Here is a 23,781-nt window from a genome sequence, read left to right as displayed (position 1 = left end):
CCTAACCACTGGACCGCCAGGGAATTCCCCATGATAAATTCTAAGGTAAAGATATGTAACGTAATTTAAGAACTTATACAAGGACCACTTAGACTGGAGTTAGAAATGTGATCATTATTTTTCATAAACCCTTCGGGGGAGGAGTGCAAAGAACTTCACCTGGTTATAACATTAAAGCAGACATATGACAAAGGAAATTACAAAGTTTTTAATCTAAGCAAATCACTTGGATTTGAAGCAAGCTTTCCTTTTCCTCACAGCTGTGCCAATTTGGTGATTATGACTTGAGAGCCTTCTGGTCAGGTCACAAATTCATTATTGATGAAAGTGTGTGCTCAGACTGAAGAGCAGAGCAGGTGGAATGGTACCCACTTTCCTTCCCAACGGCCAAAGAAGAGAGTGTCTTCCATTCTCGCCACACTCGTTTCCTACCTGAATCTTCAAATACCAATGAACCAGTTAAACCAGAGAGAAAATGAGAAGAGGAAGAGTGTTTGCCATGAGTGAGTGAAATTCTGTAATTGTCTTGTCCTCAAATGCCCAGAATTAAGTAACTAGGTCGGTACATCTTCAAATCTAATTGACTAAACAATGCAGTTTACTATTATAACATTGCTTCAATATAGTAATTCTACCATTCTTGACCATCAATAACTAAGTGGATTTTTAAACTATTTTTAAATATAAAAAAATAACGAAACCATAGAAGATGATCATGGGTATGAGTCTAATCCTAGCTAGCTGCACTTGAAGACACGGTTGTCATTTCCTCACCACAGTGTGTGACACTTTTATTTAGTTTTAAAACTGTAGACAGAGCCACTGATTAAAAACAGGATGTGGGTAAACAGTTATGCATAGGACTTGCAGGACTAGACATGAGCTAAGATAGTGGTTCTGAAACAGCATCTTCAGACCAGTGCTGGCTTACTGTGTAAGAATCACCTGAGAAACTTGTTAGGATGCAGATTCCCAGGCACCAGATCCCAGAGAGTCTGTCAAATAGATCTGGGCGAGGTCCAGGAATCTTCCTTTTAAATGAGCTCCCCAAGAGATTCTCATACAGATAGCCAAGGAACCACACTTTGAGAAACACAAGAAGCTTACCATTTCTCTGCCAGCTCTGGTCGTGTTAAAGGGCTAGATTGAGTGATAAAGAGAGAAGTTTAAGAAAAAAATTATGAGAAATCTAAAAAACATTAAAAGTGTCTTTAGAAAAAAGCTACCTCCTAGGAATTTCCTGTTTAATTTCCCATCAGGGCTGTGTGAAATCTTTACCCTTTCCAGCCTCTATTACCCCTGATTTTGAGTGAGTGACACTAACCCTTACTCCACTGCAGTGGAAGTCTTCTGAAAGGAGTTTCCTTAATTCCCTTCCCCCATTGACTTCTGTCTCTCTTTCCCTTTGCCCCTGTTTCAGAGATAAGGTACTGACTGAAGTGAATTCATGTTTTTCCCTTCCCTCACATCTTTTTTACTTACCCACGGATTTCTTCCATTAGGCCTATAAATGTTTTCTATTTTTCCTTATTCTGAATTTAACCAGTTAGACCTGCTTTTCCAGCATGAAGTAAAAAGAAGATCACATCTCTTCAATATTTAATTTCATGAGTCCATGACCTGCTCAGCTTTGCAGGAGGAGATTTTCATTTATGGATCCTGTTCTGCCTTCTTTCCTAAATTCCCTGAGAATCGAGGGTCCTTACTTGGTGGTGCTTCCAAACTTCCTGAAAAGAGAAATGGAGAATTTGAAATGCCACTAGTGGGCCCAGGTTCAGTTACTGTTCTTCTACTGTCACAAAATGTTGTTACCGAAATATTGCCCTGTAGAGTTCAAGGCACTGACACCATTCCTTCTCCTGAGCCTTCAAGATCTTGGTATTTCTTGGAAAGAAGCCAGTCTAGGTCATCTGGTATTTAATGCAGCCAAAAGAATGTGAGCTCCCAAGATGACAGTTCTTTTAGCTTTCTTTCATGTGCTCCATCTTTTGTCTTCAAGACCCCTTTTGTAATGGGATGGCTGAATTGGAAGGAGCTGTGTTCTAATTTTCAAAATGGAGCAACCCGTCTGCATGCCTAGCAAGGTTCAGATATTGAGCAAAGCCCACCAGTTGAGACTGATCCTTCCCTTGTGGTGAAATCTCTTTGTGAGCTTTTCCTGTTAGTGGACCGCATTAAAGACAATCTCAATTTATCAGAGGTCTTAAGTAGCTAATTTTAGAGTCTAGAGAGAGGAACCAGTATTTCTTTTCTGGCTTCTTGAGTCTCCTCCAATGGTGTCCAACTTCGCATACCAAGGACAGCCATTGTTTGCTGATGAAAGGTCCTGTTTTATCTTTACACCTGGGACGGTAGGTTGCTACTTGTGTTACAACTAGCTAATTAAAGAGCCATTCTAGTGATTCTTCCCTTATTAACAAAATCATACTTCAAGATAACTTGCTGTCTCCACTTCCAGGCTTAGAGAAATTCGTCGTAATTTTATATGCCTTAAATATATGTGTATATATATGTGATACATGTGTGTGTGTGTGTATATATATATATATATATATATATATATATACACACACATGCATATGTATACATCTGTATATATGCATCTTGACTGATTTCTTCTTGCATCTGTTGCTGTATCTTTTTCCTTCTGTTAACAACTAATCTTGGAAAAGTGTCATTGACAGCCTTCTAAAGAACAGTGTTATTTTTTTTTTAAATTAAACTTTATTTCCCTCAACCTCTTTGTAACATTTGATATCTGTGATCACACTCTTTCCTTTATGAAATACTCTGCTACTGCCTTCTTGATTATTCCTTTTCTGATTCCTCTTTCAGCCACTTAAACGGAGCCATTCCTTAGGTTCTCTCTTCTCTATACTCTTTTCCTTGGGGTTCTCATCTTCTGTTACAACTTCAAATGTCACTGCTGTATACCTCAGCCATGTTCCCAGACCAGAATTCCTTGCTCTTAATCTAACCCTCTGACCTTATCTTTCCCTGTCTCTCCCACATATCCTGTATTTTAATTGTATTGAATGAACAAACTTTTCTGCCTCTATGACTACAGAGATTAGAGAGAATGCATAAATGAGTGGTGTGAGCCAGGTAAAGACAAATCATTTTGTAACAGACACTCAGCCTCAGTGTCAGGACAACAGGGAAAGGTGGGCACTCAGGAGGTTATGGCCAGGAAGCCAGCTGCTACTCAGCTCCAGTGAATTGTTTTTCAGGTTTTGTTTCCTTCCGTCTCTCCTTTCTTCCTTCCTTCCTTCCTCCCTCCCTCGCTTCCTTTTCTTTCTTTCTTTTGAAAGATTGTATTTAAATACTCAAGAGACTTAAAATCTGTCACAGAATTTGCAGGCCAGTAATAATGATTTCCTTCCCTTTTTCTGTCATCGGAGTTGGCACATGAACCAACTCCAGGTAGAAAGATACATTGAACTTAGAAGTGGTATATAGCCAGGCCAATACTAAGTTGACGTTCACTGCTTTTAGCAAAATCTTTGGATTTTAATACATGATCATGTTTGCAGTATCTATGCTAATTTTACAATTCGAGATTGTAAATCCACAAGCTTTACTTTTGTGCAATTGGAGGTTTTTGATTGTTGCTATTTTAAGGGGAAGAATTTCACATTCAAAATGGTCCAGAAGACATTTATTGATGTTTTTGCCTTAAAAACAAAAAACTTAAAAATGTTGTGTATGCATCACTAAGCATGGAACAGACAAAAATTTGGCAGTCATTTTAAACTGGTAAGAACACATACTACACTTGATCTTAGCCTAAAGGCCAAGAAGCGATGGCAGTCATTTTAGAAAGGCAACAAAAATATGTAGGCCCTTTGGGTTTATTTTGGAAACAAAAAAGAATTTGAAAATGTCAGGTTTACAAGAGCAGAATTCCCTTGCGTGGTGCCACAACAGGGAATGTGCTTAGCAGGAATCAATTATGGATCATTGACAGTACTCAAATGAGAATGTTCATGAGCATAGTTGCCTGGCAGTGACAAAACAATTTTTGTGCTGTCATTAAATCAAATTAAAAATGTTCACAGTTAACTCCTCTTCACTTCCTCAGAGGTATTTTTGTCAAAACTTTGGTGAGTTTTCTTATAGGCCTTTGTCTGGGCATTGATATATTAAATTGTGGTTTAAAAAAATATATATATATATAATTTATATATTAAATTGTACTTTTTAATATCTAAAAAGCCAAAAACATTTAATATACTTATATAAACTGAATTATACCATATATAATGCTCAGCAACTTGATGTTTTAAATTTCATTAGAGTCCTCTTATTTTTGTAAAATTTACAATCAAGTTTTTAATATCTAAAGCCCTTTAAAATTTAATTATGTTACCTTGAAATGTTTTCTTCTAATTAGCATTTTAACTATCTTAATGAGTCCCTTGCTTATGCTAATGATTTCTTGATTTTCTTCTTCCTTGTCTATGTTAGTTACAGATATCCAGTCACTCCACTCCCACCCCATCCTCCTTATCCTATTTGAGGTTTAAGATTACCCAAAACTTTCTAGTACTGGTTATGGTCCTGACTCTTAACTGAACCATCTTCCTCATTGTAGCCTTTTGGTCTATCAAGGTAATACTAGCCTTAGGGTTGAAGTGAGGAATGTCTGCTCTTTTTCTATTCTCCCAGAGAGTTTCTGAAAGGTTAGCATGGTCTGGTCCTTGAAGGCTTGGTAGAACTCAACTGTAAAATCACCTAGGTCTACTATTTACTTTGCAGAAAAACTTTAAAATTTTGATTTGATTTTCTGTACTAATTTTAGGATAATTCTGTTTCTTCTTGAGACATTTTTAATAGTTTATGTATTTCTAGAACTCTGTTCATTTTGTATAACTTTTCAGAGACTTAGCATAATATTTTTCATAGTGTCATTTTATTTTCTTTTTAATCTCCACTAACATTCTGGTTATGTTACCTTTTAAAAATCCTAATATTTTTTGTCTCTTCTCATTTTCCTTCTTCAATCTTGGCAGAGCCTTGTCTATTTTATTAGTCTTTAGGGAATAAACTTTTACCTTTGTTGAATTTATTGTATTTTTGGTTTTGATTTTATTAACTTTTGCTCTTTTAAAATTTTCTCCATCCTACTACTTTATTCAAATTTAGTCTACTATTCTATTTCTAATTTCTCATGATGGATTTGTATTTTCTAAACTAATAATTGAAGGCTATAGATTTCTTTCTGATGACTAGTTTGGATGCATCCCACAGGCTTTGACAAATATCTGATATATGTATTTTTTTATTGTTTGGTACTAAATATTTTAAGTTTGCATTATTACTTATTTTATAAATGAGCTATATAGAATTGTGTTTTATATTTCCAAATGTATGGGATGCTTTATTTAACTTTTTAAATTTATTTCTTAATTAATTATAATGCAAATAATATGGTTTGCATCATGCATTGTGTTTAACATGAGCTGAGATTTTCTTTAGCTTTTTACATGGTCAAGTTTTTCTTGCTCCTCGTTTATTGGAGCAGATGTATATTCTCTAATTTCTGGCTGTAGAATTATATATAATTCACCTTTCTGTGCATGGACAATGAAAAAGGTGTTTGAAAGTCTTCCACTTCGGGTTAGATTAGTCAGTTTCTCATGTTTAAATAATATTTTGCTTTATGTATTCTGAAGCTATTTTATTAGATATATAAAAGTTTAGAATTATTATATCTTTCAGATGACTGGCTACTTTCGGCACTATGTAGAGATGTCTTTGTCCCTATAACACTTTTGTATTAAAGTCCATATTTCTAATATTAATATATATATTTCAGGATTTTTAATTGTTGTTCTTATTTGCCAGGTGTATCATTTCCATGCTTTCCATGTTTTTGGATCTTTATTTATTTATTTATTTAAACATCTTTATTGGAGTGTAATTGTTTTACAATGGTGTGTTAGTTTCTGCTTTATAACAAAGTGAATCAGCTATACATACACATATATTCCCATATATCCTCCCTCTTGTGTCTCCCTGCCACCCTCCCTATCCCACCCCTCTAGGTGGTCACAAAACACCTAGCTGATCTCCCTGTGCTATGTGGCTGCTTCCCACTAGCTATCTGTTTTACATTTGGTAATGTATATATCTCCATGCCACTCTCTCACTTCGTCCCAGCTTACCCTTCCCCCTCCCCATGTCCTCAAGTCCATTCTCTACGTCTGTGTCTTTATTTCTTTCCTGCCCTCTAGGTTCTTCAGAACCTTTTTTTTTTTTTTTTTTTTTTTTTAGGTTCCATATATATATGTGTTAGCGTACGGTATTTGTTTTTCTCTTTCTGACTTATTTCACTCTGTATAACAGACTCTAGGTCCATCTACCTCACTACAAATAACTCAACTCTGTTTCTTTTTATGGCTGAGTAATATTCCATTGTATATATGTACCACATCTTCTTTATCCATTCATCTGTCAATGGACACTTAGGTTGCTTCCATGTCCTGGCTATTGTAAATAGTGTTGCAGTGAACACTGTGGTACATGACTCTTTTTGAATTATGGTTTTCTCAGGGTATATGCCCAGTAGTGCGATTGCTGAGTCGTATGGTAGTTCTAGTTTTAGTTTTTTAAGGAACCTCCATACTGTTCTCCATAGTGGCTGTATCAATTTACATTCCCACCAACAGTGCAGGAGGGTTCCCTTTTCTCCACACCCTCTCCAGCATTTATTGTTTGTAGATGTTTTGATGATGGCCATTCTGACTGGTATGAGGTTATTCCTCATTGTACTTTAGATTTGCATTTCTCTAATGATAAGTAATGTTGAGCATCCTTTCAGGTGTTTGTTGGCAATCTGTATTTCTTCTTTGAAGAAATGTCTGTTTAGGTCTTCTGCCCATTTTGGGATTGGGTTGTTTGTTTTTATGTTATTGAGTTGCATGAGCTGCTTATACATTTTGGAGATTAGCCTTTGTCAGTTTCTTCATTTGCAAATATTTTCTCCCATACTGAGGGTTGTCTTTTCATCTTGTTTATGGTTTCCTTTCCTGTGCAAAAGCTTTTAAATTTCATTAGGTCCCATTTGTTTATTTTTGTTTTTATTTCCATTTGTCTAGGAGGTGGGTCAAAAAGGATCTTGCTGTGATTTATGTCATAGAGTGTTCTGCCTACGTTTTCCTCTAAGAGTTTTATAGTGTCTGACCTTACATTTAGGTCTTTAATCCATTTTGAGTTTATTTTTGTATACGGTGTTAGGGATTTTTCTAACTTCATTCTTTTACATGTAGCTGTCCAGTTTTCCCAGCACCACTTATTGAAGAGGCTGTCTTTTCTCCACTGTATATTCTTGCCTCCTTTATCAAAGATAAGGTGGCCATATGTGCGTGGGTTTATCTCTGGGCTTTCTATCCTGTTCCAGTGATCTATATTTCTGTTCTTGGGCCAGTATCATAGTGTCTTGATTACTGTAGCTTTATAGTAGAGTCTGAAGTCAGGGAGCCTGATTCCTCCAGCTCCTATTTCTTTCTCAAGATGGCTTTGGCTATTTGGGGTCTTTTGTGTTTCCATACAAATTTTGAAATTTTTTGTTCTAGTTCTGTGTAAAATGCCAGTGGTAGTTTGATAGGGATTGCATTGAATCTGTAGATTGCTTTGGGTAGTGTAGTCATTTTCACAAAGTTGATTATTCCAATCCAAGAACATGGTATATCTCTTCATCTGTTGGTATCATGTTTAATTTCTTTCATCAGTGTCTTATAGTTCTCTGCATACAGGTCTTTTGTCTACTTAGGTAGGTTTATTCCTAGATATTTTATTCTTTTTGTTGCAATGGTGAATGGGAGTGTTTCCTTAATTTCCTTTTCAGCTTTTTCATCATTAGTGTATAGGAATGCAAGATATTTCTGTGCATTAATTTTGTATCCTGCTAGTTTACCACATTCATTGATTAACTCTAGTAGTTTTCTGGTAGCATCTTTAGGATTCTCTATGTATAGTATCATGTCATCTGCAAAGTGACAGCTTTACTTCTTCTTCTCTGATTTGGATTCCTTTTATTTCTTTTTCTTCTCTGATTGCTGTGGCTAGGACTTCCAAAACTATGTTGAATAATAGCGGTGAGAGTGGGCAACCTTGTTTTGTTCCTGATCTTAGTGAAAATGGTTTCAGTTTTTCACCATTGAGAACGATGTTGGCTGTGGGTTTGTCATATATGGCCTTTATTATGTTGAAGTAAGTTCCCTCTATGCCTGCTTTCTGGAGAGTTTTTATCACAAATGGGTGTTGAATTTTGTCAAAAGCTTTTTCTGCATCTATTGAGATTATCATATGATTTTTATCCTTCAATTTGTTAATATGGTTTATCCAATTGATTGATTTTCATATATTGAAGAATCTTTGCATGTCTGGGATAAACCCCACTTGGTCATGGTGTAAGATCCTTTTAATGTGTTGCTGGATTCTGTTTGCTAGTATTTTGTTGAGGATTTCTGCATCTATGTTCATCAGTGATATTGGCCTATAGTTTTCTTTTTTTGTTACATCTTTGTCTGGCTTTGGCATCAGGGTGATGGTGGCCTCGTAGAATGTGTTTGTGTTCCTCCCTCTCCTACATTTTGGAAGAGTTTGAGAAGGTTAAGTGATAGCTCTTCTCTAAATGTTTGATAGAATTCACCTGTGAACCCATCTGGTCCTGGGCTTTTGTTTGTTGGAAGATTTTTAATCACAGTCTCAATTTCAGTGCTTGTGATTGGTCTGTTATATTTTCCATTTCTTCCTGGTTCAGTCTCGGAAGGTTGTGCTTTTCAAGAATTTGTCCATTTCTTCCAGGTTGTCCATTTTATTGGCATAGAGTTGCTGGTATTAATCTCTTATGATCCTTTTTATCTCTGCAGGGTCAGTTGTTACTTTTCATTTCTAATTCTATTGATCTGAGTCTTCTTCCTTTTTTTCTTGATGAGTCTGGCTAATGGTTTATCAATTTTATTTATCTTCTCAAAGAACCATCTTTTAGTTTTATTGACCTTTGCTATTGTTTCCTTCATTTCTTTTTCATTTAGCTGATCTGATCTTTGTGATTTCTTTCCTGCTGCTAACTTTGGGGTTCTTTTGTTCTTCTTTCTCTAATTGCTTTAAGTGTAAGGTTAGATAGTTTATTTGAGATTTTTCTTGTTTCTTGAGGTAGGATTGTATTGCTATAATCTTCCCTTTTAGAACTGCTTTTGATGCATCCCATAGGTTTTGGGTCATCATGTTTTCATTGTCATTTTTTTCTAGGTATTTTTTTATTTCCTCTTTGATTTCTTCAGCGATCTCTTGTTTATTTAGTAGTGTATTATTTAGCCTCCATGTGTTTGTATTTTTTACAGATGTTTTCCTGTAATTGATATCTAGTCTCATAGCATTGTGGTTGGAAAAGATACTTGATACGATTTCAATTTTCTTAAATTTACCAAGGCTTGGTTTGCGACCCAAGATATGATCTTTCCTGGAGAATGTTCCATGAGCACTTGAGAAGAAAGTGTATTCTGTTGTTTTTGGATGAAATATCTTATAAATATCAATTAAGTCCATCTTGTTTAATGTATCATTTAAAGCTTGTGTTTCCTTATTTATTTTCATTTTGGATGGTCTGTCCATTGATAAAAGTGGGGTGTTAAAGTCCCCTACTATGATTGTGTTACCTCTTTTATGGCTGTTAGTATTTGCCTTATGTATTGTGGTGCTCCTATGTTGGGTGCATAAATATTTACAGTTGTTATATCTTCTTCTTGGATTGATCCCTTGATCAGTATGTAGTGTCCTTCTTTGTCTCTTGTAATAATCTTTATTTTAAAGTCTATTTTCTCTGATATGAGAATTGCTACTCCAGCTTTCTTTTGATTTCCATCTGCATGGAATATCTTTTTCCATCCCCTCACTTTCAGTCTGTATGTGTCCCTAGGTTTGAAGTGGGTCTGTTGTAGACAGCACATATGGGTCTTGTTTTTGTATCCATTCAGCCAGTCTATGTCTTTTAGTTGGAGCATTTAATCCATTTACACTTAAGGTAGTTATCGATATGTATGTTCCTATTACCATTTTCTCAATTGTTTCGGGTTTGTTATTTTAGGTCTTTTCCTTCTCTTGTGTTTCCTGCCTAGAGAAGCTTCTTTAGCATTTGTTGTAAAGCTGGTTTGGTGGTGCTGAATTCTCTTAGTTTTTGCTTGTCTGTAAATTTTTAATTTCTCCCTCGAATCTGAATGAGATCTCTGCTGGGCAGAGTAATATTGGTTGTAGGTTTTTCACTTTCATCACTTTAAATATGTCCTGCCACTCCCTTCTGGCTTGCAGAGTTTCTGCTGAAAGATCAGCCGTTAACCTTTTGGGGATTCCCTTTTATGTTATTTGTTGTTTTTCCCTTACTGCTTTTAGTATTTTTTTTTGTATTTAATTTTTGATAGTTTGATTAATATGTGTCTTGGCATATTTCTCCTTGGATTTATCCTGTATGGGACTTTCTGTGCTTCCTGGACTTCATTGACTATTTCCTTTCCCATATTACAGAAGTTTTCCACTATAATCTTCTCAAATATTTTCTCAGTCCCTTTCTTTTTGTCTTCTTCTTCTGGGACCCCTATAATTTGAATGATGGTGTGTTTAATGTTATGTCAGAGGTTTCTGAGACTGTCCTCAATTCTTTTCATTCTTTTTTCTTTATTCTGCTCCACAGGAGTTATTTCCAGTATTTTATCTTCCAGGTTACTTATCCGTTCTTCTGCCTCAGTTATTCTGCTATTGATTCCTTCTAGAGAATTTTAAATTTCTTTGTTTGTGTTGTTCATCATTGTTTGTTTGGTCTTTAATTATCCTAGGTCCTTGTAAAATGTTTCCTGTATTTTCTCCATTCTATTTCCAAGATTTTGGATCATCTTTACTATCATTACTCTGAATTCTTTTTCAGGTAGACTGCCTATTTCCTCTTCATTTGTTTGGACTGGTGGGTTTTTACCTTGCTCCTTCATCTGCTGTGTGTTTCTCTGTCTTCTCATTTTGCTTAACTTACTGTGTGTGGGGTCTCCTTTTCGCAGGCTGCAGGTTCATAGTTCCCGTTGTTTTTGGTGTTTGCCCCCAGTTGCTAATGTTGGTTCAGTGGGTTGTGTAGGTTTCCTGGTGGAGGGGACTGGTGCCTGTCTTCTGGTGGATGAGGCTGCATCTTGTCTTTCTGGTGGGAAGGACTGTGTCCTGTGGTGTGTTTTGAGGTGTCTGTGACCTTATTATGATTTTAGGCAGCCTCTCTGCTAATGGGTGGGGTTGTGTTCCTGTCTTGCTAGTTGTTTCGTATATGGTGTCCATATATGGACATATATGGTGTCCTGATGGTTGTTGCGTGGAGCTGGGTCTTAGTGTTGAGATGGAGATCTCTGGGAGAGCTTTCGCCGTTTGATATTACATGGAGCTGGGAGGTTTCTGGTGGACCAATGTCCTGAACTAGGCTCTCCCACCTCAGAGGCACAGGCCTGACACCCAGCTGGAGCACCAAGACCCTGTCAGCCACACAGTATGAACCAGGAACTAATCCAGGTCTGTGGATTTCAGTAGTAAAAAGCAGTCAAGGGCTTCCCTGGTGGCGCAGTGGTTGAGAGTCTGCCTGCCGATGCAGGGGATGCGGGTTCGTGCCCCGGTCCGGGAAATCCCACATGCTGCGGAGTGGCTGGGTCCGTGAGCCATGGCCGCTGAGCCTGCGTGTCCGGAGCCTGTGCTCCGCAATGGGAGAGGCCACAACAGTGAGAGGCCCGTGTAACGCAAAAAAAAAAGGAGTCAAAAATGTCTGGCTTCATGGAGTTCATACATTTCCTCACAATCTGGAAGGGAAAATCCTTGAGGACAGGGAATATCCTTGTTTCTCTAGAGCGTATTACAATGCCTGGTCCATCACAGAAACTCAATGTGTAATCAGGAAGAACAAATCTGACTCCATACTGGGTCAGTTTCTTTTACTTTTACTTTAACCTTTGTATTCATTTGCTTTTGCTTAGTCATATTAGCTCAAGCAAGCATGAAACCTAGCAGGACCCTGTGGGGTCCTCTCAAGTACAAATCCTTCCTGTGTCCCTCATTTCTTGTTTGTAGGAAATAGGCTTCATTCAGCTTCCTAGACCTTCCCTGAGTTCCAAAGGGCCTGCATCTTTATTTTTTAAATGTCTCTTTTGAACAGAATATAGCTCAGTTTTAAAAAGCTTATCCTTAAAAAGTTTATTTTTTAGTTGGAATATTTTATTTATTTTAATAAATGAATTTTTTGTCCTAGTATTTTATATTGTGCTATTTATATTGTGCTATTGATTTGCTTTTTCTATGCTTCCTAAAATGCTCTTTTTTAAATGAGTGGATTTTGTTTTTGTTTTTCCCTCTATTGGGTTGGGTTTGAGATTATACCTCCTATTTCTATACTCTTAATGGGCACCCTTGAACTTGTACCTTGAGCACTTAATAACCTAGCAAGGCCTGAAGTTAATAAAAACAGTTAACCTCCTCTTTTGAAGAAAGCAAGAACATTATCCATTAACTCTGATCATCCTTCTCTTCACTTGCATGCTATTATTTTCCAGTATTTGAATTCTAACTATACAAATTAAATATAATAACTATTATTTTATAAAGACAATATTTATGACCCTTATCATGATTAATTCTTACTATTCCTTCTTGTTTCTCAGACAGTCCTGAGATCATTTTCTTTCTTCCAAATATTGATCCATTAGAAAATCCTTTAGTGAAAATCTGGTGGTGAATACTCTTTTTTGAATACAAAAAAATCTTTATTTCATGTTTTATGAAATAAAGATTTTATGGATTCATAATTATAGGCATGTAGCAATTTCTCTCCACACCTTGAAGATTTTATTTTATGACTTTATTAATTTTTTGCCCTTGAGAAGTCTGCTATCAGTTTATTGTCCTTCCTAGGTTGTTTTTATAAGTGGATAATTTTTATATCTTCATTTTATCTATAATAATCTACCTTTTTCACTGCAATATGTATAGGTGTTGATTTCTTTTGTTTATCTTGATTGGCATATATTTTGCTTTCCGTATCTAGGACTTCTTATTTTTTATCAGTTCTGGGAATTTTTCATCTATATCTCTTGAATATCACCTTGCCTTCATTCTCTCTATTTTTTCTCCTTCTGCATATTTAATTAGATGTATGTTGGATAATTCCATTCTATGCTTCTGTGTTTTAACCTCTATTTTGCATTTTGCCTCTCCTAGTTTCACTGTGTTTCCCTCTTGATTTCTTTACATTTAACTAATTCTGGATAATTTCTTCAGATTGTTCTTTTATCTGCATCAAATCTCCTATTTAATTCATTCACTGAAAGTTTAATCTCAATGCTTATATTCCCTAAATGTTCTACTTGGTTTTTTTTCAAATTTTCATCATTACTTAGTACTCTTTTGTCCCTTGCTCATTTAAAAAAATCAATTTTTCATTTTTAAAAATACCTAGTACATAGCTATTTTATATTCTGTATCTGATAGTTCCAATATCTGAAAACCTTGATAACACAATCTATTGTTTCCAGTGACTCTTACCCAGGGTGACTTGTTTCCTTGGTGTGTTCTTGATCATTATAGCTCTTCATTGAATACCTTTTCAGAGGTCATAATCCTTTTAACTGAGTGTAGGGTTGTAGTGCTTAATTTTCTTCTATTTCTTAGGGTACTATTAGATTTTTTTGCTTGTTCTTATCCTTTTATTCATTTTTTTAAAATTTTGTAGCTTTCAGCTGAGGTTCCCATGTTGGAATCTTTATTTTTATTATTCCTGTTCCTGAATCAGGAAGTTAATATGTACCTGCACTTTGATTAAGAGCAGTATGGACCAGCACCCCTGGTCTGAGCTGGAGCCATGGACAGCTTCAGATCAGGAATGTTGCCTCACAAGTCCTCATCAATTCAACAGAGTTTTCTGACCTTGTAGCATGTTTCCCTTCAGGATGAGCAGGTGAACTAGTCAGAGTTCATATTGGGTTTCAGTAGAGCATCTTGGCTTACCATGGTCTTGAAAGTGATCATTCTGGATTTACTTCTGCTCAGTTACATTCATACTTAATTGAAAGTCTGGTTTTTGTTTCTCTTTTATTCTCCTCCTCCTCAGGTTACCTCCAGATGGTGGTTTGAGGTCAAATATCCCAGCCTTGGTGGTAGTTTCTCCTGTTCTATTTGCATGATGTTGGCTTTGACATTCTTATGGCTCTACCATGAGTTTTCTGCAGAAGCCATGACCTTAATCCTCCTTATGTTATATAAAATGCCATCAGAAGAGTCTTTGAGTGATCCTCTGGCTTACTTTAAGATGCTTAAGTTTATAGCTTCCTCCCTCATTTTGGCCCATATTTTACTGAACTCAGTAGATTTTGCATGATCATTCCCTTGATTTTTTTTTATGTTTGTTTGTTTGGTTGTATGGTAGCACTTTTCTACCATGAATGTGGTAGAATGTAATGTTCTTATGAATGTAATTTTATGAATGTAACATTATGAATGTAATGTCCCTCCCCATTTAAAACTTTTTTGGTACTTTTGGTAGATTTCAAAGAAAAGTATAGAATAGATATACCTTTAATTTGACATATTTTCCTGAAATTCCAAACCAAACAATTTTAGAAGAATGGGGCTAAATGCAAGGCCTGCTTCTTCTCCAATACAAGCCTGCAGGATGGTCCTTTGATGTAGTTTGATATGAGATACCATCTAAGGAGGCCAACCCGCACAGCAAAGCAAGAGGAAGGTTTAAACGCTATGAACTTCTTCCCAGAAAACATTTTTAGGAGACTCTCTTTCCCCCATGTTACTTCAATGATAAAGAGTGACACCTTGCATTTCTGTTTCTATCCACCAGAGTCTTACAGATATTTTGGGTCACAAAAATACTGTGGGAGCTTTTACTTATAGCCTCTCCTCTCCTTAGAACTTGGACAGTAGCTCACATGGAGACTGGGGTTTGAGCCAAAGGACAAATCCAAGCAAAACTAACCATCCCCAACTGTAGCATTTTAACAGCACATAATCAGGTAGACGTCTTTCCAGGAAGCTTCTCTGTCCTGCTATTATTGCAACTTGGTGTTCATAGAACCTGAGATACACCCAAGCATATTTGCATAGAGTTTATCATTACTATTCAAAAACACTGTTGGGTAGAATTAAAATTTTAGTTAGTATTTATTTAATGCTTACTATGTATGCTATAGCACTCTTTAAACTCTACACATACATTATCTCGTATTTACTGATCATAGTCTGATAGCCAGTTATATTATTATTCCCATTTTTCATATGAGGAGAGTGTGGGTCATTAAGGTTTTATGTCTTGCCCAAGGTACCCATAGATAATAAAAAGTGACATCAATCCAGTTTTATAATGCCTAAGAGTTTGAGCTTGTAGTCGCATAGCTCTGGAATCAAATCCTGTCCCTGCGTTTTGCAAGCTTTGTAATGTTGGGCAAGACACAACTTCTCTGAGCCTCGGTTTCCTCAGACATAACATGGAGATAATAGCAGCATCTACCTATAGAGATTTGTGAGGATCAAATAGAATATGTTATGCATAGAGCTTAGGACCAAGCCTGGCACATACTAAGACTCAATAAATGCTACCTACAAAAAATAAATAAGTCATATCTTCATTGAAAACAAGAGGTTACAGAAGAGGAGGGAATTCCTGCAAATCTGATAATCAGAGTTTTCTGAAATTCATACCTAGTGATACTTGCAAGAGGAAAAGAAAATGGAATAGTTCTTTTAATAAGTTTACTTGGAAAAAAAAAAAAGAAACCCAATATGGAGATTTTCATAGGCTCCTTAAGAAAATGACCACAAATTGTCAGACTGTGTCCGATATCAGGCTGCTTATTTTGAAGAATTTGGTCCCATAAGTTATGGTTAGACACCAGGAGGCTGTTATTGGTAAGTGGAAATGTTTGAGCAGAAGCTTACGAGACCTACCGGTGCTGTTAAAGAGTACAATGAAAGGGTTGAGAGCTTGGACTTCGAAATCAGATGCTGGTGTTTCTGTCTACTAATTATATAATCTTGCCCTATTTTTTTAATCTTTAAAATGGAGATCAAAATATTATATACTTCATAAAGTTGTTGGGTGATTAAATGAGATTGTTAATGTAAGCTCTCAGTACAGTGCCTGGTCCATAATAAAGATTCGACAAATGTTAATTATGTTTAAAAACTGTCACACTTTGGCATTTATCTCCACAACTCTTTTAAAAGAGTGAAAGTTGGGAAATTCTTCCATTGGTTCTAGAATTCCTCTTTACTAATAGATAATCCTACTTGAGTTCTTATAACTTAGACCATTCCGTTCCAACTAAGTTCACCTTAAATAAATCCACACTCGGTGTTCTTCTCCAGATCCTCTGATCCTTTCTCTTAAAACACCTTTGAGAGAGAAGAAATTGCCTGTCTTGTTAGCCTCTTACTTTCACTTATTCCCTTTATCCCTAAGCCTGTAAAAAAGGTGTTTCTCATTATCCTTTGTCCTGAGCTTCTAAGTTAACAAGTAGTGTATTTGTGTAAAGAGATGCTTAACTCATTGCCAATAATAAAATATCTCAGTGTAATTACAGAGGAGGATGCAGTATTTTAAGGGAAAATGGAATTATAGAACTCATTGAATTTTCTTATTTCTTGAATAGATGCTGTTTTCCTTTAAATACAAATTGATATAGTTTTGCCACCTATGCTAGTGATAACACTGTGAATTAGATGTGAAGGTGTTTTAGGTATTACATACCATGGATCAAATATTTCCAAGGTAATCTCTCATTTATGTCTTTGAGCAACTCCATGAGATTAATTTTTGAATCTAAATTTTACAGTTAAGGACACTGAGGCTCAGAAAGGTAAAGTAATTAGCCTGAGATGACCTGGCTGGTGAGTGATGGAGCATGAATGCAAACATGTCTTTCTTACTAGATACTTTGTGCTCTTTTTGCAATACCACATGGCTTTCCAATAAAGTAGCTTAAACGCGTGAATTAAGCTGTAATGCATAATCTTCCTTTTGACATTTTTTCCCAGGTTTACCTTAACCATCTATATATACTAGTTATTTTTTTTCCATTGATGGAAAATATTGTTTCTAGAGGGGCACACTGGTACTTGCTGATTACCAATAAAAAGGAAAACTTGTTCTCTACTTTTGTATCACTACTTTTATATTTTATATAAAAGTAATGTGTCCCTCCCTCCAGCCCCATTATCCAATTTACCTTGGCCATTTTACCATGAAAAGTTCTATAGAAATACTCCAATTTTAACTCAAGTACCACTTTGTTTTATTTACTCATGTTGACAAAATGTCTTCTGTAACTGTTATAAAAGTTAGTTAAGGGCTTCCCTGGTGGCGCAGTGGTTGAGAGTCCGCCTGCCGATGCAGGGGACGTGGGTTCTTACCCCGGTTGGGGAAGATCCCACATGCTGCGGAGTGGCTGGGCCCGTGAGCCATGGCCGCTGAGCCTGCGCGTCCGGAGCCTGTGCTCCGCAACGGGGAGAGGCCACAACAGTGAGAGGACCGCGTATCAAAAAAAAAAAAAAATGTTAGTTAAAACAGTTTAGAGCTTTGAATCTTTAAATTTCTTCTACTCTTTATCCATGGCTAAAAGGAGCTGACCATTATGTAATGAGCTGGTAAAATTGGATGCTCGCAATTACCTCGAGACTTACAGAACTAAAGCTTTATAACGTTTTCTGCAACCCAAGTCTACTTTCATGAGATTCTTATTGAAATTTCCTTGCATCATTTATAAGGTTATGAAACTAGGTTTACCAAAGTACCAAGGGCCATGCAGTTCAAGGCAGATCTTTCCTTGTATAATAATATTTGTACTTCAAGGACATAGCCTGAGATCCTATGCTATTCTTCCTCTAAGTATAAAGGGTTCTGGGCATTATCCTTGTAATAGTAATACAGATTGCAGACTTTTTCTCTTGGTTTTTACTGTTCACCTCCACAAATACAAAGTTTTGATAGACATAATGTGATTTTTTCAAATGCCTGTCGCAAAGCATTCAGACTTTTGCCTTGCCTGGAAGCCTGATACATGGTTTCTAGAGTAGCCAACAAAGAGGATGGGAAAAAAAAATAGAGAAGAGAGGCCTGAAATGCAGTAGTTTGGAGCCCCAATTCTCTGCAGAGCTTTTCTTTCAGCATTTCATAAAATTTGTTTCACTAGACTTCTCTTTCACTAAGAGAACTAACTTACTAAACCAAAGGTTAGGTTCAGATTTTTTTTTTCCCACTGAGAAATTCATTAGAGGATTTCTAAGTATGCCTCCCTGAAGTAGACTTGTTTTAAATTTTTCTATTAACAAAGACACATTATCAGTCTTGGCCACCTTTTGAACTCACTCAGTTCAAAACTTCCTCAGTTCAAAAGCACACAGGAGCTGATGTTTAGAAATGAATTTGCTTTGTATTTTCCAGGCATGTTTCAGGCTTTTCCCCTCTGTTTCTTTCATTCTCTTTGTCTTTACATATTTTTTTTTCACTTTCATTTTGTTTTCTCTTTTCTTTGTCCATATCTATGCTGACCAAATTTTATTGAAATTGTGTAATAGGGTTGTGGCACTTCATTAAACATTGTGAAAAAATTTATAGTCTAATGTAAAACATAAAGACAGAAGTAGAATAATGTGTTATTATAGAGGAAGGACATGGAAAATTCCACAAATCCAGAAGCCCTGGTCTTCCTACAATGATCACAGAATTAGAGACAGCATTTACTTACTTTTGTTTCTATGGGGGTCTCACAATGCATTGTTCTGCAATTCTCTAATATCTAGTAGACACTTCCTCATTCTCAAACCTTCTGTTATGTAGATACTCTTTATTTTTATTATCAACTATGAACTCCTGCCATGCAACACAGAGGTTGGTATAAAATGGTCTGAAGAATAAAGTACAAAAATTGCTGCTTCATTTCCTCATTTTAATTTCACGTCACATCAATCATAAAACCCATTGGCTTTACTTCCAAAATACATCCTGAATCTGACCACCTCTCAAAGTCACCATTTCTTCTCTGCACCCACCTTCAATGGTAGTCCAAGCCATCACTTTTTTTGTCTGTATTACTGAGTGTTTCAAAATCCTAAATGACTTCCCTACTTCCATTCTTATCTGCCAAACAACCAGAGTAAGCTCTTGAAAATGTAAATTAGGTCCTATTGGTCCATTGCTAAAAACTCTTCAATTGCTCCTTCCCATGGAACTTAGATTAAATATAAACTCATCATCAAGCTTCCCACATCCTTGCAGAATCTGGCTCTCATTTATCACACTGACCACATCTCCAACCACATTCTGATTTCCATGCTTCTGCCGCAGTGGCCTCCCTTCCCTAAATATGTCATGCTTACCATTGTGGTTCCCTCTGCTTTAACCATCCTTCCTCCTAGTGTTCAAGTGACAGGTTTCTCATCACTCAGTTCTTCTCAGGGTCTGCCATAAGAATCCAGTAGAAATAAGCTCTTCTTTGTCCCCATCTCTGTAGCTTTTCCAAATTCTGTTACCCAGTTTCTTTTTTTATAACATTTATCTCCATGTGGAATTATATATTTATTTATTTATTTCATTGTTCAATGTCTGCCTTCCTAAAATAGAATTGTGAATTTATGAGAGAAGTATATTCATCTGTCTTGTTGACTGCAGTATCCTTAGCCTTGGGATACTCAATAAATGTTGAAGAAATGACTATCTAAAGAGATTCATGCATTGAGAAAAAAAAAGATGCATGATACCTCCTATTTAGATTATGAGTTCTTTATGAGTTAACCACAACAGGAATATTGGTTTCAAACACGCTATTGTTATGCACATAAGGATATTTAAATAATTCATCTGCTTGTCATTTTAGTAACTAAGAATTTACTGCAGCTTCCTGGCTACTCAGTGAAATGATTCTCAGACACTAAATATGTATCGCATTAAAATAAACATTAAAAAAAGTTTAGATGTGTGTATGACAAAAAAACAGAGGAAATCTATTTTTAGTGATATTTCATGTGATTCTTAATTATTATCCCTGCTTATTCCACAGAACAAGAAATGTGTCATAACAGACTCTTGGGTTTTTCCCCTAAGATTTATTGTCTAAGTTGTAACTCCATGTGATTTGCAAAGACTAATAAGAAATATAGAATAATTAGTGGTTGTATACATAAGAATCATTAAGGGCAATCAAATGGGAAAAATATTGAGAAGGGAATGGTGAAAATCAAGGCAGAACAATTGGCTAGCCGTGAGTTTGTCATCTAGAAAGGTGCCTGAAATTCCAAATGCCCAGTTTTCTTCTGAGCACCAAACAGGTACTCTACAGTTGCTTGAAAGAATGTACTTTGATAACTGGAGATACGGAGGGAAACAAAATCCTGTGATTTTAATCACTTCTGGAATATTGATCAAGGGTATTATAGAAACTTTTGTAATTTATAAAGAATTATACTTATATCATTTGATTCCTACATCCTGGAAGCCAGGTGATAGTCTCCACATGTTTCAAATGAGGAAACAGAGTCTCAGAGAGATTAAGAGATTTGCTTAAATTCAGCAAGTAAAAGGCAGAATCGAACATGTAAAATATATGCTTGTGTCTGTATACTTATATCTTATTCTCATTTCTCTCTTTTGTCTCACTTGTTAACTAATGGTCTGGATTAGAGGCTTCTGTTGGAAGAGGTAATATTATGTTCAATTAATGCTTTGTAGTAAATATGGTGCCAGTAAGTCTAATATTTCCAGAAGACCTAAAATCTAGTTTATCAATATGATAAAATAAGTTCATAGTTATTGTTTAACGTAATAGAATATTATTGTTGGAAAAGACTATGGAGGTGATCTTATTTAACCTTCATAAAGAGCAAAAGCTCCTTCTGAAACATTCTTAAGAGATAGTGGTATTGGATAGGTCATTGAAACTGTTTGCCATTCATATCCCCGCTTAAGAACTTCCTTCATATAGGTTGCAAAATGTTTGCTATCATGTGACAGCAACATCCTGGTCACCGCTGAGTGGATTATGCTGGATAGCTCTCCCCAAGACAGCTATCTGGAGAAAGTAGTAAGACAGCCTCATGAGAGAAATCTAATAGTGATGCATTAAACTGGATGTTGACAGGCCAATACAATAAGATGATCTCCTACAAAGTTTTAAAGTAAGTCATGGAGAAAATCATCAGATAACAGAGCTGTCAGAAGCCAAACAACAGAGAAAGAAACTAGTGAGTACAAACCATGTGGCAGGTTCTCCTGCCCTGAAGCATAAGTCATGCATAGGAGAAGCCATGAGATGGAAAGAAGTTAGTCACTTGTGGGACAGGTCAAAGCAGTTGGAGCAGCAAAGAGGAGAAGCTCAGTCACAAGCATAGCCAATAACTGGAGTTGCTGTGTTGGGTCAACAGAACAGTTCTTTGACAACTAAAGATGTCTGAATTCTGGACATCAGTACATAATACTCTTCTTTAAACACAGCTATGAGATTTCTGAGACTGCCATTTTCACTAATGAATTTTCAGAGTGAAACTTTATTAAGTGAAGTAACCAGAAAATGCCTCTGTTCCTTGGTAACTTCTAAGAGACTATCTAACAAGTCTAATCTTTCATCAGCCTGTTTTCTTCTTAGATACCTTATTGAATCTCTTTATTATGTTACACCTAAACTTAATCCCTTATAACTATAATTTGTTAGTCCTAGTTCAGCATTCTAGAAAAACACCAAGTCTGCACCATTATCCTTACGACAATCTGTTAACTATGGCAAGATAACTACCTCTCCTTAGCGACCCCAAGCCTCCAACCAAAAATTTATATCAGTTAAAATATTCTCAAATTAACCAGTAATGTCATGTGACATAATTCCCAGAACTTTCAACTTTAATGTCAATGTCTTCTTTTTTTGTTTGTTCGTTTGTTTTTTGTGGTACACGGGCCTCTCACTGCTGTGGCCTCTCCTGTTGCAGAACACAGGCTCCGGACGTGCAGGCTCAGCGGCCACGGCTCACCGGCCCAGCCGCTCCGCGGCATGTGGGATCCTCCCAGACCGGGGCACGAACCCGTGTCCCCTGCATCGGCAGGTGGACTCTTAACCACTGCACCACCAGGGAAGCCCCTCAATGTCTTCTTTAGTTTGTAAACATTCTATTTCAGGGTTTCATCCAGGGCCAGACATACACCCTAACCTCCCTTAATATTGGCAGTATACTTCTATTAACATAGCCTAAGATTTCATTAACTTTTAGCTTTGTCATCATTTTTTGACTCATGGTAGCCCTGCTTCTGGGCATTGTAAATGACATTTTTGGCCTGAAATTTGTTCTTGCACAATCAGACTTTAAAAATATCCAGTGCCAGATTAAAATTGCTCTCTATTAAATTTAGTCTTATTGGCTTAGCTCTATTATAGCTTTTTGCTGTCTCTTGCAAAATACTTCCTGTAGAACATTCATGTGCTCCAAAGGTAGTAAGAAAGTACAAACGTACACACACACATTTCCCATCATGTTATAAGTTTGAGAAGTTCTGGGTTAAAGAGAGGTTAAAAATATTTATCTCTGTACAACCTCTCAGAGCCTAATCTCTAGAAGACAGAAATGGCATTAGCTGTTGTTTTTCAAAATTATTTACTGTGAACTTCTTTTTTTTAGAATACCTACCAACACTTGCAGAAACAAAAGTATCTTTATGACTTCAAGCACATTATGTATCTTCCAGAATCATGGCCTCCTAATCCATAAAGTAGAAATAATATTTGTCTTATAAGGTTATTATGAATATTAAAGGAAGTGATATATTTGACCTGGAGAAAGAGCCCAATGTTTCCCTTTTTTTCATTCTCTTTTGTTAAGATTTTTAGTTCACTGTTTTGATTTTTCCTGATATATTACTATATTTAGTCATCTAAGTCCACCAAAATGGTTATATTTGTCTTTAATTTTTCAATGGAATTACCAGACTCTTCTATATTCTTTCTCTATTCTTCTATTCTAGAATTATTTTAGTCTTCTATTCAAATATCACATTGAAATTCCACTTTGTTGGCTAGTTTCAGTTAAGTTCAATTCAACGCTGTTTCCTGAGCTTTCTTGCCAAGCATGTTGACCCTGGCCTTCTTAGCCATGCACCATAAGTCCTCATTCCTCCTCTCCATCCCTTTTCCCACTTCTTAGGGTGCAATCACATTGAGTTTAGGGCTTTTCAAACTTTCTTTGACTGTCTCAACCTAACCTCTAAATCAGACATTCAGCTCTTGTCTACTGAGATGAATAGCTGTTTGCAATAAAGTAATTATTTTAATTGAGAACTCAATCTCAAAGTGATCTTGGCTGATATCTGCAAAGATTTTTCAGGGTTTTTTTTTTTTTTTTGGTTTTTTTCGTCTTTTAAAATTTTACCTGTGGTAAAAATTGAAAGAATTAAAGAAACACACAAAAATGAGACAGGGATTAGGACCATACTTGCAACTTCTCTGTTTGGTGGATCTTCTCTTCATGCAGAAATAGCAGTACCTCCCCCGTGTCTCCCCACCCAGGTGTCTGGGGCTGTCCCAGAGAATGCCCCAGCTGCCTCTTTCAGCTGTGATGCGCAGTGACCCAGAAAAGGGCAAGGTAGTGAAGGGAAGGGAGCCAGTGGGAAGAAAAGATGTGGCTGAGCCAGCACATTTGCTTTAAAATAACAACTCCTAATCATTTGGGAATATTAGAAACCATTTGTTTTCTGAGTGCTTTTGGATAATAATTAGTCCA

Source organism: Mesoplodon mirus (assembly GCF_964341445.2).
Source record: "Mesoplodon mirus genome assembly, chromosome: 8".
NCBI classification, from domain to species: Eukaryota; Metazoa; Chordata; class Mammalia; order Artiodactyla; family Ziphiidae; genus Mesoplodon; species Mesoplodon mirus.
The sequence above is the reverse complement of the archived record's forward strand: the minus strand, read 5'-3'. Positions refer to the sequence as shown.